Consider the following 18,646-nt stretch of genomic DNA (forward strand, 5'->3'; position numbering starts at 1 on the left):
GCATCCTCTCTCCACCTTCAAACAGCAGAAATCTTCCACTCAGGATAAACAAAACATTCTCTGGGCAGTTTTAGGACCCAGCAATTGTCAGGAAACTTTTCTAGCGAGAGTAGGCAGAGCATCCAAACAGGAAATTTTATTCCATATTTAGCACACGTGTGCTTCCATGCAAAATCCATTCTGTGGGGCTGACATTGGGAAAGGGGAATACGGCATCATCAAAACAAGGGTTATTGAAGCTGGAAGGGACTTCAGAGATTGTCTTTTGCAAGAAGGACAACTATCTGGTGTCACACAGAGGGTAATGGCAAAGGCAGCCTTTGGGCACCGATTTCTCTCTAGAGCCTTTCTGTTATCTCAGAGTAGCAGTGCAAATGGCCACATCCTTATCATAGGCAATTTAGGAGGTATAAAAATCTAGCAGGAAGGCACCTGCAGAATTCTAGAGCTTGACTGAAATTGGGGCAAGGAGGAGCGACAATGTGGACAGCGGACCAAAAAGCTGGGGAAAGATACAGGACAGAGAGATTGAAAATACGTAGAGATGAGTTTTGCCTACCTCATCAATTCCCCCAAACCTGGCAATGCCGCTTCGTAATCTTTCCTATCCTTCTCGCCCTAAAGGAGGGATGGTCTCATTTGGACCATGTCTTCTAGTTGCAGGAAATGTATCTGGAGTGGGAGGAATCAGTCTTTCGAGCCAGACCACCCTCTCTGTGCTCCTCTACTGATTGAATCACTTGCCAATCTCCCCTCATACACCCACACCCAAACCATCTCTGTCCTCCAAAAGGGTACTGAACAAAACATTTAACTCCTCAGTGCCTGTTCTTCAGCTGCCATAAGAAAGCAATTTGATTACACTAAGTGTTTCACACATAATAACTCACTTATCCTCATGGTAATCCAATGAAGTAGGTAGTATGACTATCATTTTATGGTTGAGGAGACTAAGGCAAAGAAAAGTTAAGTGTTTGGTCCTTTGTCACAGATAATTAATGGTAGAGTTGAGATTCAAACCCAAGTCAGACTGACTTCAAAACCCACTCTTCTAACAAACTATTTTTATATCACACAAGTTCACGTGAAAAAAAAAAAAAAGTATCTTTCAGCAAGCCAATGAAAAAATGTCAATCTTTTCAACAAAGAGTGTTGAAGCAATTGGAAACTAACATGCAAAAAAACCCAAAAGAACTTCAACCCAAACCTCCCCCCTCACCTCATACAGATATCACTGAAAATGAATCATGTAAAAAGTAAAAATATAAAAGTTCCAGAACATGGGAAAAAAACTTCATGACTTGGGCTAGGTAGCAAGTTCTTAGATATGATATCTCAGACATGATACATAAAGAAAAAAATTGATAATTTTTAAAATTTTGGCCTATGAAAGACTTAAAAATGTAGAAAATATTTGCAAATCACATATTTGATTTGTATTCAGAATATAGTTTTTAAAAACCTCTTAAAACTCAACAGTAAGAAAACAAACTGCCCAATTTTTAGAAAATGGAGAAAAGATTTGAAAACACATATCATGAAAGAAGACATATGGGTGGCAAATAAACACACAAAAAGATGATCAATATTATTAGCCATTAGGGAAATGCAAATTAAAATAAAAATGAGGTACCACTATCCACCTATTAGAATGGATATATGTATATGTAAAAAAAAGAATACAATACCGAATGCTAGTTATACTGCCAAACAAGTGGGAATATCATACATTGTTGGTGGCAAAGCAAAATGGTACAGATAGCTATAAAAAAAGTTTTGGCAGATTTGTTTCTTTTTTGATAAAGATAAACATACATTTAACATATGACTCAGCAATCTCATTCCTAGGTTTTTACCCTACATAAATGAAAATTTATGTTCATATAATGAATATTTATCACAGCTCTATTTATTCATAATTGCCCAAACCGGGAAACAATCGAAATACCCTTTAGTGGTTGAATGCAGGAAGAAGCTGAGGTACATCCAAACAATAGAATGCTACTCAGCAATAAAAAGAAACAAACTACTGATACCTACAACAACATGGATGAATCTCAAAGGCATTTCTCTGAGTAAAAGAAGCTAATAAGAAAAGGCCACAAATAAGAATGAGTGAGTAAGCAAAAGGAAACAAGACTATGAAGTGAGTGCTTAGTCTTAGAGATGAGAGGCCTAAAGAAAAGGACAGAGTAAGACCTAAAAAGAAAGAAAAGAAGGATCCCAGCACACCCAAGGAAAGAGAAGTGCCCTAATACCCTTCCTGCTTATTCTTCCAATATAATACACAACTGGGCCCAGCTTACCACATCCTGGTCAATACCAACTTTATCAACTTCCCCATTAATGCCAAACTAGATTTAGTACAGTCGATGATGGACTGTTTGTATGCCAAGTGTATTCCTCATATAACTGACTGTGTTATGTTGAAATTGAGAAATTGGGACAAAAATATCGAGTGGCTCTAAGGATCCAAGATTTGAATGGATATCATGCACACACAAAGGAACCTATGCAGATGACAGCCTGGTACAGACAGTAATGCAGCACAAGTGTTATATTGTGGCTATGGTTGACTGGGACCTTAAGCAAAGAATCCAAAAGATCCCCAGAGTTCCTACCATGTACATTTTTAACCATAGATACAACATCGAATGGGTGCCAGATGAATATGGAGTCCCTGGATTCTAGTCTTTACAAGGCAAAGTTTCTCTGACTTTCTGTGTTACTAGTTCATTAAACATATTTTATTATGAGCCAACTGAGTGTTATGCAATGCACTCACGTTTTTTTAAAATTTATTATTAATTAAAAAAATTTAACAAACCAAATAAAACACCAACATATATAATCAGTAATTCACAATATCATCACTTAGTTGCATATTCATCATTTCTTAGAACACTTGCATCAATTCAGAAAAAGAAATAAAACAAAAACAGAAAAGAAAAGAAAAAAAAAGATTATACCTACCTGACCCCTTACCCCTCACTTTCATTGATCACTAGCATTTCAAACTAAATTTATTTTAGCATTAGTTCCCCCTATTATTTATTTTTGTTCATATGTTCTCCTCATTTGTTGACAATGTAGATAAAAGGACCATCAGACACAAGGTTTTCACAACCACACAGTCATATTGTGAAAGCTATATCATTATTCAATCATTCTCAAGAAACATGACTACTGGAACACAGCCCTACATTTTCAGGCAGTTCCCTCCAGCCTCTCCATTACATCTTTTTTTTCTTTTTTTAACGTGGGCAGGCACCTGGAATCAAACCTCTGGCATGGCAAGCAAGCATTCTTGCCTGCTGAGCCACCGTGGCCCACCCTCTCCATTGCATCTTGAATAACAAGGTGATATCTACTTAATGCGTAAGAATAACCTCCAGGATAACCTCTCAACTCTGGAATCTCTCAGCCATTGCCACTTTGTCTCATTTCACTCTTCCCCCTTTTGGTCGGGAAGGTTTTCTCAATCCCTTGATGCTAAATCTCAGCTCATTCTAGGGTTTTTCTCAATCCCTTGATGCTGAGTCTCAGCTCATTCTAGGATTTCTGTCCCACGTTGCCAAATGCATTCACTTTTTGATGCTGTTTAAAAAAAAGAGAGAGAACGCTACATACAGTTTGACCCCATTTATATGGCATTCTGGATAAGGCAAACATTTAGGGTGGAGTTAGGGCTGGGAGAGACTTCACAATAAAGGGGCAGCACAAGGGAGAGTGCGGGGATGATCAAACTGTTCTGTATTCTGATTTTGGCCATTACACACCTCCAAAACACAATGATATTGTTCACTAATTTTTAAAGTCATAATAAAAAATGTATCTTCTATGGTTGCCAGTAAAAATATACAAAGATACAGCAAGGATTTCCACTGCAGCACACAGTTATAGATCAGAAGCAACAGAAAGTTCACAAATAGGGGCTTTGCTAAATAAATACTGGTACATATATAAAATAGAATATTATGTTTCCATGGAATAATGTCCTCGATAGTGTAAATGAAGAAAACAAGACGGAAAACTGTATACATGATCTCATTTTTGCCAAAACATGGAGGAGAGCCTGGAAGTCACATGCCAGCCAACTAATAGTGGCACCACTGGTGAGTGAAATTGCCAGATTGGGGGCTACAGTGGGAAAAAAGTGAAAAAGATGCTCCACTTATTGTTTTATATATTTAATATTGTATTTCTTTGGTAAATTTTTAAAATAAAGATCTTGATTACAAAAAGGAACACAGAGTGGTGCAACCATGGCTCAGTGGCAGAATTCGCGCCTGCCATGCCTGAGACCCATGTTCAATTCCCAGAGCCTGCCATGCCAAAAAAGAAAAGGAACACACATTTACCCAATCTAATTGCAGCATTCTAATATTCTAATTCATTATTGGCATGTCTGTCTTCTTCCCTAGGCTGGGAGGAGCTCCCTAAGGAAAGGGATTCTGTTTTGTTCATCTTTAACTCCCCATCACCACACATTGTGTTTGACAAACTGTATATTTTTGATATGCTTGTGCTGAACTGGAAGGACATAGTCATTGAAAGTAATACATCTTAAGCCCAGGTGATTATTTTCACCTACCGCAATCAACAGGACAGCTTTGGAGTTCTGTCTCACTTTCCTCTACTATAAAATGGGGAAAGGAAGCGTTATCCAAATAATCGATTTCCTTCATACAGGGTTATTTTTATTAACATGGTATAAAGACTGTTGTTTGATCAAGTGAATCTGCATGAAGCTATGATCTATTTGTCAGACTCAGAGATAGTCATGTAGGAGCTAAGGCAGTCTCTGAAATAGGAAAAGCAAAGGCTTTGTGTCCTGCAGTGTGCCTACCCTCCCTCACACTTCAAACCTGCATGGGCAGGAAACAGACTGAACATGAGCTAAGGAAGATTCCCTGTGTTTCCTTCAAAAGTCCTTTGATTCTTGCCCCCTTTCTTACAGCAGTGACCTTAACAGGAAACAAATTCTCTGCAGATGCAAGTGATTCTGGAAAAGCAATTTCACAACCGGCTTGGCTATGCAGTTGCAGTTTGGGAGAAAAGAGGGGTTTCTTGGAGATGGATATCAGCAGTTGCCACATGTGCTTTTGCCAGGTAACCCTCAGGGAGGTCCTTCACCTAATCCAAAGGGCTCCTGTGTAAGTCTCAGGCCCAAGGATTCTCTCTTACTTTTCTTCATTTTCTTTAAGAGTGAGTCTGTGCAAGTCAGAATTCTATTCTAGGCAACGTGGTTTTGTGCAGTGCTCTTTAACTTTAAAATCAAACTGCATCCTGCCCTCCTCCCCACCCCACCCCCACCCCTGTCCCATGCCTGGTGGTCATCAGAATGCTTGTGAGGGTTAAAGAGCTCTTTTGCATGAAGTGTTTAGTAGCACAATACTATTTCCTAGGAAAAACTTAAGTAACTTTCTGTCCTGGCAATTTGGAACAACTGAGACTCAGCTGTTTCTCCAACCCTGATTCTTGCCCCAAACTAATTTTCTCACCAGCTAAATGTTGAACCTGATAGCGAGATATATACTACAAATCTTGTTTATGACAGTGCTCAATGAACCCTCCCTTCCCTTTCCTCCCCCTTTCCTTCCCCACACTTTGCTTTCATTTCCTCTGGAATAGGACAGTAGCATTCTGCAGCATTGGAATGTGTGATGCATCCTGCAGCACCAACCCCTCCAGTTCACTACTGGGCCCATGATCTTCAGCTCAGTGGTGAAAGGAAATTCAGTCTCCAGGCTCACTTTCCACTGGTTTAGGAATTCCTTTATTATGATTCTGGAAACCACTGTCCTTTAGGCCTTGCCTGAATTGTTTCAGTGATTGTGAGCCACCCACTAGGGAAGCAGTTTGTCTTATGGCCTTCCCCCTCCTCCATTAAAAAAAAAAAAAATCGTGTATGCTTCCTAACTGCAGATACATTTACAGGGTAGAATTCTAACTTAACTTTATGCCAATTTTTCCCCTATCAAACTTCAGGTCTAAACATCTCCAGAGGTTCTGGTCTAGGTGTCCTTATTAAGAGAGGGTTCTTGAGAAATTCTGGGTGTGACCATAGTAAGTGTAATCCCTCTGGGCTCCTACCCAGTCCACATTTATTCCAGTGGCAATGACACCGTGTCAAACATGTTGGGAGCTCTTCTTAAGGAACCATCCTCTGAATCCACATGAACTACACTTCCTGTCCATGTAGCCATCTTCCAACACTTCTCTCCCCAAGTTCAAATGGCTAAAACCTGCATAGCCTCTAAGACTTCTTTCATGTTCCCACACACCCTGGGAAGCCTTCCTGAATGTCAAAGGGCAGGGGCTGTGTCTTAACTGCATGGATTTTGTAGAACCTGGCAGCATGACAACTGATTTCATTTAGTGTTTGATTCAGATATCCTGGGCATGGAGAGGATCTGATTTAAGTCAAACTTTAAACTTAGCACACTGATGTAAACATCACAGTGTAAGAGTCTCACTTGCTAAGGCAAATCTATCCTTCAATTCTTCTCTGCATTTTGACAAGATGTTCCCCTCTCCATCTATTCTCCATCCTTCTTCACCCATGGTGAAGAAGGTTGGGTTCATGGCAGTTACCTGCATGTAATTGTGTTCAGCCAATGGGAGGCACCAGGAGAAGATAGGAGAGTAGAGAGAGAGTATGGTCAAGAGTATTTATTCTCCCATGTCCCTCCCTGCTGGGCCAACTATACAAACCACCGTACTTCTGGACAGATTTCTCTTAACACTGCTTTTTATGGGTTCAATATTTGCTCCCTTTCCTTGCATCTTGAGTTTTACACTCATTTAAAGCATCACTAACTTTTTTAGCTGATCCCTTTATTTAAATTGATTTTGTGCTGATGCCTGATATTCAAAACATATAAAACCATGCTGCCTGTGGGTTGTCAGGGAGGTAGGAGCCCAGATTTTTACCTACTTCCCCCAAGCTAAAACCAGTCCCTTGGACCCTCCCTAGAGCTGCTATTTCTCAAAGGAACACAATTATGTTTTTCAATAGCAGTATTTCTATTACACATGAATAATTACTAAAATTATTATTAATGACAGAAAAGCTATAGCTTGAGAACTCCCACAGTCCAGATACTTTGAACACATTGTTTTGTTCAATTCTCACAATGATCATATGAATTAGTCATTATATCTCCATATTACAGATGAGGAAACCGGCTTATACAAAATAAGCAACAGTGATGACTAACTGAGATCTTAAATGAAAGACATCTGGAACACTGCTGGAACTCCTTACCCTTTCTTTTCCATGACTGAGAGCTTGGTCCACAGAAGGTTCTCCATATGCATTGTTTGACTGAGTTTCCATTTGCCTTAGAACTGTGATTATCCCAGCAGAAACTCAAGAGTACTCTATGGACCATGTGTAAGGCTATAAATCTAAAATAGCAGGTTTCGCTGGGATCTCATTTCCGATTCATTATCCCTGCCAACATTCAGCAAGTGGCTATGGCCTTGGCTCAGAGTTTATGGCCTGACCAGTACTACGGAAGACTCTATTTCCATTTTCACAATAATCTCGCCAACTCCCAGGGGAAAACATCAAATCTTCACCTGTTTCAAATCTAGGTCTATAGTTCCAATCTCTCTTCAGTTATAAATACACGTTACCAAATGCCCACTGGACACCTAGGTAGGTATCTCAAATGCAACATGTGCAGAAGGAACTCAGCATCTTCTCAGCCCTTAACCTTCTACCTCTTCCTTTCTCATCATCTTGGGAGTTTCCACTATTCCAATCACAAATGCTTGAAAACTCTGAGTTATTGTCAACAACTCTCTCCCTCACTGGCTACACCCAGTCCACCATATCCCATCCATTCTAGCTTTGTTTCTCACATTTAACTCCTTTTCTGATGTCCTCATTTTCTCTCATTTGAACTTGAATCACTTACCTCTTTAGTTCCAAATTCCCTGTAAGTCTTTCCTCTCCTGGCCATCGCTGACATTGTTCCCTCTGCCCAGGATGCCCTTTCCTAAAGACATTTATCTCTAAAAGTTTATTCTCTTCCAAGATGCAGCTGAAATCTCAGTGTTAATAGGAATTGGTGTTCCATTACTCAGTTCAAAAATAAAGTTTGAATTTGTCAACTGTCATAACTAAACATTCAAACCCACTATACCTGTTTTTTAAATTGATAAAAGATTTTAAAGTATACTAAATGTGGGGTCACATTTCATTAACAACATAATGTAATAGAAATATATCCTCTTAATGCTGAATTCTGGACCTCAAGTTTAAAATATTATTTGACTAGCACCCATGGTGTAGCCTCTCCCAACTTTCCACTAAAGACAAGACAAAAAAGGAAAAGTTGCAACTACAGTGATAACCAAGATTGCTAACCAACCTTTTACCAATGCCTAGTAACCAATAACCACAAGGGTTTTTTGTGGTTAACCAATAACCATAAAGGATTTTTTAATGTATTTATTATTGAACTATTTTTAATATGAAAACTTCTCCTTAAATTTGGAAATATATAATATGAAAAGTAACTTGGGTCTCAAGTTTCATGTTTAGTTAACAAAGACCTAAAAGGGAGAGGAGAGAATGGGAAAAAGTTAAAGTGGGCCAAATTCCCCATTTACACATGAATTTTCAAAATATGGTTTCACTCTTTCTTATTGTAAATACTGTTTTCTAAAACCTTAAATGGAGCCACTAGTAGAATAAAAAACAGGATGGTATACATCCCAAAGGACTAGAGAAGATAAATATAAATGAAACATAAGCAAAATAAGCAAAAGAGAAAAACTTAAAGGAAACAGCATAAAAGGAAACATCAGGGAAGTGTAAAAAAATCAAAGCATAAATTGCAGGTCAAAAGTTGAGATTAAGCATATTATTTATGATTTAAAAAATAAATGTTTAACCTCTATTGAAAGTCAATAAGATTTCCCCTAAGATTAGGGGAAAATATTAAATCTTCAAAAGGATGCTTATGGAAGATGCACTTGAAAAAAATCACAAAATTTTAAAGATAAAAGAATGGACGAAGAATTTATCCAGAAATAAAAAAAATAGAATGAAGAATAAAAAACAAAGGTAATAATATTAGCTTCAGACAAGGTAAAATTCAAGATAGAAGGTATGAAATGGACAAAGTCTATCATATTATGTTGATAGTAAGTAAAGTGTACAATGAAAGCATGGTGGTTATAAATCTTTGTTTTCCAAATCATATAGAATTAAATATACAAATAAAAAAACAATAAAAGCAAGTAGAAAGTGAGGAAAGCACAATTGTTTGGGTTGATAGCATCATAGCTCTTAAATTTTAGGTGAAGTTGACTAAAAATCAAACATAGACAACTAAAAATTAGAAGGCTGTATAATATATACTTGAACTTATATTTAAGCATATATAGATGCTTAAAAACAGAGAATGCAGGGTGGGTTATGGTGGCTCAGCAGGCAGAGTTCTCGCCTGCCATGCCAGGGACCCAGGTTCAATTCCTGGTACCTGCCCATGCGAAAGACCAGTGCGTAAGGTAAAAATTGCGTATAGACAAAACTACTCTTTACAGTTCCTTAAATCCCATAAAAGATTATAGGCAAGTGTGACACTTATCAACAAATGTAACACAGTTACTTTTTTCTCCAGCATTGGAAAGGATGACTGTTTCTTTGGGTAAGAACCAGATAACGTAGTTGCCTGGTATTCAAGAACCAGGTTGCATGAAAAGTAAGTGCCATCAACCTCAGTGGTTACATCATCATGAGCATGAGAAACCCCAAGAACTGGGACCAAGCTCAGTCTGCCCATGAAGTAGAAGGATAAGTTAAATCACCCGTGCTATTTATATTATATTTATTTTGTATGTCTTTTGGACCAAGCATATACAGTTGAATTTGCCTAACTTAAAGTTTGGTGTGGCTCAGAGGTGATTTTCAAAATATCTGACAACATGAACCAACCAGTTAAAATGGACACTGATCTGAACAAGGAAAAATGGTCTGAATAACCTTGATAGAGCAGACATTAATCCTTTAGCTGCTGGACTATTAGGAGGGGCATTCAGGAGATTCAGGGTAGCAGCTGTTTACCAAATGGCACAGAATCATTTCACTCTTTCAATGGCCAGTAGAGATGAACTAATATGTAACATTCGGATATCAGCCCACTATGCTCCGATAGTTCTCTCTCTCTCTCTCTCTCTCTCTCACACACACACACACACACATACACACACTCGATTCAAAAAGTTCATTCAAAAAAGAGAAATTGCCTATGCATTATTTCATATGACAGCACAATAAATCAAGTTTAGTATTATGTATCATTGAACAAAAAGAGAACCAATGTCTTGAAAATTATAAAGCAATCTTGGAGACAGTTATTAACTTAGAAAAGATCAAAACTAAAATGACAGGATTTCTAAGAAAATATAAAAACCCTGCTTTCAAAACTGCTACAATAATTCCAAATATTCTTTCAGAAACAAACTCATGGCTTTACATGTTTGCTTATGACTGGGTACAAATAAACCAAGCACTTTACTCAAGAACTGTTTTAAAAAGAATTAGTAAGACCTAAGAAAGACAGGAAGAAAGAAAAAATAAAGCTAAATTAGGACCTTAATACATTTCAAAAGAGTAAAACAGGAGAATTCTAAAGCTGGACCCTGGTGTGTGTGAAAGTCACAGTAACAAGATTTTGACAATCTATCTAGAAACCAAAATTGGGAGTAAAAAAGGAGATAAAATATCTCATTAAAGAAGACGCTTTGAAGCACAGGAAAAACTGTGTATAATTCTTGGCTAATAAATTAGAAAAAAAAATTTTATTAGGAAATAGAAATTCCTAAAAAAATTAATTCAAAAATAAGTACAAAGCTTGAGTTATCTCATCACAAATCCACAGGGACAGATGATTTTGATGATGTTTATGTAACATAAGAACATGTTTTAAAATGTAGAAATCTCCCAATTTTTGAAGCTAGTATAATCCTGTTACCAAACCTAAAATCAATTGTTGAAAAAGTACTCTATATCTCATCTATGAGAAATCAAAAAACCCAAATAAAATATTAACAAAAAAATCAGCAACTCAAATGATTCACCTTCTAGAGATACTGTTTTAGTTTGCTTGGCTGCCAAAATGTAGTATAACAGAACTGGGGTGGTGTTTACCATGGAGATTTATTCACTTACAGAAGCTCACAGTCCTGAGGCCATAAAAATATCCAAATTATGGTATCAACAGGTGATGCTTCCTCCATGAAGATCGTCTACCAGCAATCGTGGACTCCTCTCTCACCTGGCAGGGCACATCGTGGCATCTGGTGGGCTCCCACTTCTCTCCTAGGTATCTTTGCTTTCAGTTTCTGGCTGCTCTGTCTGTGTTTTTTTCTCTCAGCTTCCATGGTTTTCATTATGAATTTCATCTTCTTACAAAGGACTTCAATAAGATAAGACCCACCTGGGGCATGCCGCAACTGAAAAAACCTAACCAAAAGGGCACACCTACAATATGTTTACACCCACAGGAATGGATTAGCTCTAAGAACATGATCTTCAGTGATCTATAAAGCTCCCAAACCATCACATGCCACCTTTTGGACCCCCAAAACACACGTTTTTTTTCCATATGCAAAATACATTCATTCCACCATAATATCTCACAAGGCTTAAATCATTTCAGTAACAAAATTAAGTACAAAGTCTCATTAAAATCAGTTACAGGTGTCCTCTCTCCTGGGGCACAATTCCTCTCCAGCTGTGGACCTGTGAAACTTAGAACAAGTTATCTGCTTCCAACATATAAATGAGACATAGTCGTAGAATAAACATTTGCATTTCCACAGGGAGAAATTGAAAGGAAAACAGGTGTCGCTGGTCCCAAACAGTTCCAAAAACCTGCAGGGAATACGTCATTAGATTTCAAGGTCTGAAAGTCATCTATAGAACGATGTCCATTTCCCCGGGCTTGATGGAACAGCAGCCTTACCCTTTCCAAGGGTTTGCGCAGCAGCCCTGCTCTCTCCAAACACTGGGGTGAAGGCTTCAAAATCTCCAGGCACTGGGGTGATGGCCATGCTCTCTGCTCTACTTTCATCAAACAGCATCAGAGTGACAGCAGACTATAAGCACCCCCTCCTCAAGCATCTGGGTGGTGGCCAGACTCTCCCTAATCCCCAAGGAATGTGTTCCACCCTCTCTGAAGATCAGGGTAGCAGCTCTTCCTGAACAATAGAGAAGAAGGCCCACTTTCTGCAAGCTCTGGTCATACTCACCCTTTTCACATACACGAAGGGGTCCGCTCTCTTCACCAGAGAAGAGGTCTTTGTTCCAGACCTCAGCTTTCATGGTTCTGCCTTTGAAGTCATTTTTCCTTCAATCTGTCCCTCTTCTGTCCCTTTTAGTTGGGCTGGCAACGGTTCCATTCATACAGACCTTGTAAAGAACTTTTTGGTTTGGCATGTAGTACACAGGGATCCCAAGACAGCAGGCCCTTCCGCAGATCCTTCATGGATAACTGCACTTCCAATCCTGACTTGCTCTTGAATGGCTGACTGGTTTCATGTTCAGTTACATGGAGCACTATTCTCAGGGGATTTGCTTTCCAGAAGCTTAGAATTTTCCAAACCATCAATTTCTGGTCGCTTTGTGCCAGAAGTTCAGTTCTCAGCTTATCCCTTTTCTCTCATATTCTACTATAAGCTGTAAGGAGAAACCAGGCTGCACTTTCAATATTTAGCTTCAAAAACCCCTCAACTAAATATCCAATCCATAACTTTTGAGTTCTACCTTCCATCTGATACTAGGACTCAATTTTGCCAAATGATCTGCCTCTTTGAAATAAGGACTGCTGTTCCTCCAGTTTGCAATGACACATTCAAACTGCCTAAGGCTTCATCAAAGTACCTTTAGTGTCCTTATTTCTACCAACAGTCTCTTCAAAGGAATCTTGGCCTTTTCTATAAAGCACCTCACAAGTCTTCCAAAATCTTCCCCTTATTCATTTATAAGCCATTTCAGCATTTTTGGTATTTGCAAATAGCAGCACCTCACTTGTCAGTACTAAAATCTGTTTTAGTTTAATAAACCAAAATGCAATATACTAGAACTAGGTTGGAGTTTACAATCGGAATTTATTAATTTACATGCTTACAGTTCTGAGGCCATGAAAATGTCCAAATCAAGGCATCGACAGGTGATGATGCGTTCCCAAAGACTGGCTACCAGTCATCTTGGACTCCTCTGTCACATGGCAGCGTATGTGGTGACATCTGCTGGTTTCTTCTTTCTCTCCTGGGTTTCTGTGCTTACAGGTTTCTCCTGGCTCCTCGATTCATGGCCTTTCTCAGCTTTTGTGGCTTTTTCTTTCAGCTTCTTTCTCTCTGAATTTCATCCACTTATAAAAGACTCCAGTAATTGGAAGACCCACCTGGGCATGCCTCAACTGAAGCAACCTAATCAAAAGACCTTATCTGCAATAGGTCTCCACCCACAGGAATGGATTAGCTTTAAGAACGTGATCTTCTGGGGTCTATAATGCCTTAATTTGGACATCTTCGTGACCTGAGAACAGTAAATTTGTAACCTAATAAACCTCCTTTGTAAAAGCCAATCCATACCTGGCGTATTGCATTCTGGCAGCTTTAGCAAACTGAAACAAGTGGGATGGTAGAATGTTGGAAAGATAATACTTCCTAAATTAATTCATAAATTTAGCATAATCCCAATCAATATTCCAATGGGTGTTAAAAAAGGTAAGAGAAAAAAAAGAAAGGCCAAGCAATATAGTGGGGCAGCTAAAAACATTAACAAATGGGGTATCTAATACAAATGTGAAGTTTTGCATTGCCACAGTATAACACCATCTCCATCACCCCCAAATGATCATATAGGTATATTGTATTCATAAATGCCTTGAATGCCAGTATGTCTATGTGTGTGTGGCTCTGTGTGTGTCTATCTGTACCTGTGTATCTGAGTGTGAGTAGATTTTTGAGATTCTTATGTTTAATTGAGGTAAAAGGCTTAGCTGCATGTCTGGGCTGAGACCAAGTCTAACAGAAACCACATAGGTAAAAGTGATCAAGGGAGTGTAGGAATTAAATTAAATAAAGATTGAAGCCAGAGGTCAATGTCGGTGATAACCTATGAAAGTAAATGCTCTGGAATTCACAGGGGAATATTGGAGGAAGGATTTGAATTCCCCAGGTTAGTGTGTCAAATTCAGTCTTATCTAGACAATGCTATCTCTGGACAGTGGTCTTGTATATACAAATGGAAAGATAAACATTTTTAAAAGATAAACATTTTAAAAGATAGACAATTTTAAATTGAATTCTTTAGAAGGAAAGTGAGTGATCTGTATTTTGCAAACTAAGCCACAGATTTATACAGCACCTTTCATCATGGTGATCTGTCTAAACTGTCTTCTCTGCCTCCAAGTTCCCTCTCAGTGCTGTGCCTGTCTCTCAATGGATCACATCAGAGTGGAAAGCCACAATACTGAGTACTGCCCAGCAGCAAAATGATGCTGGGTCAGGCAGAGGCCAGGGAATCAGGCCATTCTGAGTTTGGAAAAAGATCTGCCCTTATTACTTATGTAATACAGAACCAGAAAAATTGACTTGATCTTCTGTGCCCCCATCTGAAAAGTGGAGGTGACGACGCTTACCTCAGAGCATTGTCATGAGAATGGACAAATGTACAGGTCTACATACATAAAAATAATCTTTTATAAATTCAGTAAATGATGCATTAAGAATTTGTGGCAAATAGAATATTCAATAAATGGTTACAGTGATGATGACGATGATGATGATGACGATGATAATGATGATGATGATGATGAAAGCAATGATGATTTCTGATTTCTTAAAGTTGTGAGACCAACGAAGGGAAAAGAGGTCTGCTTCCCTGACAATGTAATGTAATGCAATGTAACTAACTTTGGCTGAGGTGTGACCTGGCTGCAGAGTTAAATCACAGGGAAAAGCTGTGATTTAAGCTATAAAAAAAATAGCATTTTTATTTTTATATCCAGAGAAATCGATGTCCAGAGAGTGAGTTGATGAATACTACTCAGCTAAACAATGGTGCACTAGGACAAGGATCCTTATACTTATTTCATACCCTATTCCTCCTTTTCTTCCACTTAGTAACAGCCCAAGAGACACAGTGCAAGCTACAGTACACACATATGTTTCTGAAAACTCACAACTGCATTCCCCCTAAGTTTGCATTCTGTTTATTAATCAGAAATTCAAATGAAAACAAGTTTGAATTTGTGGTTTACATAATGATGGAATCTGAATTCATCTAAGAATGACTGTAAGGTCAAAAGTGGAAAACAAGATTATCCACATGCTCTAGGAAATGAAGCCTAAGGTCTCTGAATTTAGAATTTTAAAATATGATTAATCTGCCAGAGCCCTAGGTTTCAAATAGAATTTCTATAGTCATAATTTTGGCTCCTGAAGGAGTTAAAAGCTAGTTCAAATTGACATTAATTCTTAGATTGTGCAATATAGAATATATTGCAAAGAAAGCCAAAATTTTGCTCTCCTGTATATACTTGAAATTAAAACTTGACTGCATGGCTAATCTCACAATTTTAATGTTTGAAAGGAAACAACACCCAAATGTCAATTTAGAGGGAAAAAAGTTATGCGTTTAAAAGATTTCCCCAGCTTCCATAGAATTTCAAGTTTGCAGGCCATAACTCTCACAGGGTAAATGAGGTGTTAATTCACAATTCCAAGTTTACACAATATTAATATCAGCACAGTATCTGTTCATCAGTCAAAACTCTGCTTTCTCACAAACATGCTTCACCATAATACTAACAAAAATCAATGTAATGAAGTTCATGACTCCAAATGCATCCCCTTTACTTCTAGAAAAATCTTTCAGACCGTCACTCAATGTCTTCACAGCCTTTTCGTAGAGGCATGGTTATCTGGTGTCCCAGTCTACAGCAAATAGAAGAAACAAATCAGCTTTCCATGCTTCATATTTCAGTTTGAAAATCTATACTTCTAACTACTAGCGATTGGCTTAGGCAACAATTCCTCATATAGATACCCATCTGCCTGTCCTAGCTGGTCATTGCCTGAGCAGTTCCTACAACTTAAATCAACATTTCCCCAGTATGGTTTTGTTAAAGCAGTGGCATTCTTTTCCCAAATGAAATCTTATGTAGAATATAAATACAAAAATAAATAACAGTACTCTGGCTGAAATCCTATGTAGAACATAATATGCAAAGCAAATAAAAGCCAGCTACTCTGGCTGAAGTATGGGAGAGACTCTCAGGCAAGGACCTCACCCTCACCTCCTGTGACAGCCCTACAGGCACCTCCGTGGAACCTCTAGAGCTCTAGAAAGCATATGAAAGCCACTAGCCTAACAGGAGATTTGTAGAAAGATGTGGCATGCTCCGGAAATTGATTTGGATACAAGTATTAAAGGACAGAAATAAGCTGAAGACTCTGACTTTCAGGTTTGGACTTGTCGCATGGCCGCTGTAGTGACGAAGGGGACCGTGGTGGGAGACTGTGGAGGGCAGGGACAGGCTGCAGCCCTCACCTCACTTACACTTAGCTGACTCGGGTTCCCCTAAGATTTATATGAAAGATGGAAAAGTGAAGACACAAAGCAAAAGACACAGAGTCAGAAGACCATGGCACTTTGAAAATGCTGTTTTGACACCAGGAATTCTTGGGCACGCTCAACTATTTCATGACCATAAAAACAAGCCATGACGTTTTCAGCTTTTTTTTTTATTAATAACTAATGTGTATATGACATTCTAATCCATTCTTATTTCTGATATTTGCCCTCATCCTTCACACTTCCCTCATTTCTCTCTCCATCCACCAGATTAAGTCTAATGATAAGAAGAGGTACAGAGATCAGAGAACAGTATTTGTTTCTGGCATTACCTGATTATGAAATGGCTACAACAAGAGACCTGGATTGGCTCTGTGACTTCACTTTCCATGAGGTCCCTTCCTGGTTTACCTTCATTGAACCTATAGTTAGTTTTCTATTTTTCTCTCTCAATTTCTGTCATGTAGGAGAGGGTATAAAACTGGGTAATGTTTAAGGATAATAACAGATTTAAAATCAGACTATCTGTCATGAAGAAGCACATCTGGGTAACTCTGGTTGGTGAATTTTTAAAAATGTTTTTCTGTACATCCAACCTTTTCTACATGAACATGAATTATTTTTGTAATCAGAAAAACACACATTGTAAGGAAGCTAAAGCACACAAATGCCATAATTATTTTTTTTTATTCAGATGGTTAAAACCTTTTATAACTTCTCACTAAGAGCAAACAAGCAATCCAAGAAAACATTGCCATTTTAACAGAGTGAAAACCAAATTCTTGTTTTGCATGAAGATACATCTGATAAGAAAATATCAAAAATCTTATAAAACCATAAAATCTTAGCCAATCTTAACCACAAGCAATAAAATTCACTTCCAACAAGACTTCTACAACTTTCTATATCCATGCACATTCTTGTTTCTCACTCTGCAACAATCAGTTATTTCACTTTAGGGGAAAATGTACTCTCTTTTTCCTTAACAAAAATACTTCCTGCATACTTTACATATGTAAGTTACCAAAAAAGATCTTGAAATCAGTCTTCAAGCCAACATCTTACAGACTTCCGGAGAAGATAGCAGCTTAGTAAGACGCGCGGGTCTTAGTTCCTCCTCCAGAAAAGCAACTAAAGAAACAGAAACAATATGAAACAGCTCCCGGAGCCACGACAGAGACCAAAAAGACAGCGTACCCCATTCTGGAACAGCTGACGGGCAGGGAGAATCTGCTGCGGTGAGATACCCGAGGGGCGCGCGTTTTCCCGGCCCGGGCGGCTGGCGACTGGGGTCCCCTCCACGCACGTGGCTCCCCGGTCTGACTGGGAACGTTGGATAGCGGGACCCTCCCGCCACACTTGGCATCTCGGGCCAGCTGGGCAATTTGGACTGGCACTCCCCAAGCCACGGCGGCCGGCGACCACCCCCTCCACGCGCAGTTTCCCGGGCCAACTGCGAGATTCGGATTGGCAAGTTAAAGGAGCCACAGCATCTTTTACTGGTGGGCCCCGCAGACAGACGAGTGCCACGAGCGCCACCTACTGGGCAGGAAAAGAAAAACAGCCCAGAGATTTCACAGAAAAACACTTCAACCAGCCAGGTCCCACACCCAGGGAAATCTGATTAAATGCCCAGACACCAGCAGAAAATAATGAATGACGCTCGGAAAATTGAAGATATGGCCCAGTCAAAGGAACAAACCAATAGTTCAAATGAGATACAGGAGCTGAGACAACTAATGCTGAATATACGAACAGAAATGGAAAAACTCTTCAAAAACCAAATCAATAAATTGAGGGAGGACATGAAGAAGACATGGGCTGAACAAAAAGAAGAAATAGAAAATCTGAAAAAACAAATCACAGAACTTATGGGAGTGAAGGACAAAGAAGAAAAAATGGAAAAAACAATGGATACCTACAATGGTAGATCTAAAGAGACAGAAGCTACAATTAGTGAACTGGAGGATGGAACATCTGAATTCCAAAAAGAAACAGAAACTATAGGGAAAAGAATGGAAAAACTTGAGCAGGGGATCA

General features: G+C 38.7%; 1 protein-coding gene and 1 pseudogene across 3 annotated transcripts in view; one reads left to right on the forward strand and one right to left on the reverse strand.

Annotated features, from left to right (window-relative positions):
• TEK (TEK receptor tyrosine kinase) overlaps positions 1–18,646 on the reverse strand; it is a 121,324-nt gene that overhangs the window by 75,396 nt on the left and 27,282 nt on the right. The window lies entirely within an intron of this gene.
• LOC143660676 (rRNA-processing protein FCF1 homolog pseudogene) lies at positions 2,142–2,691 on the forward strand (annotated as a pseudogene).

The sequence above is a fragment of the Tamandua tetradactyla genome, chromosome 2 (genome assembly GCF_023851605.1).
Source record: "Tamandua tetradactyla isolate mTamTet1 chromosome 2, mTamTet1.pri, whole genome shotgun sequence".
Taxonomy (NCBI): Eukaryota; Metazoa; Chordata; class Mammalia; order Pilosa; family Myrmecophagidae; genus Tamandua; species Tamandua tetradactyla.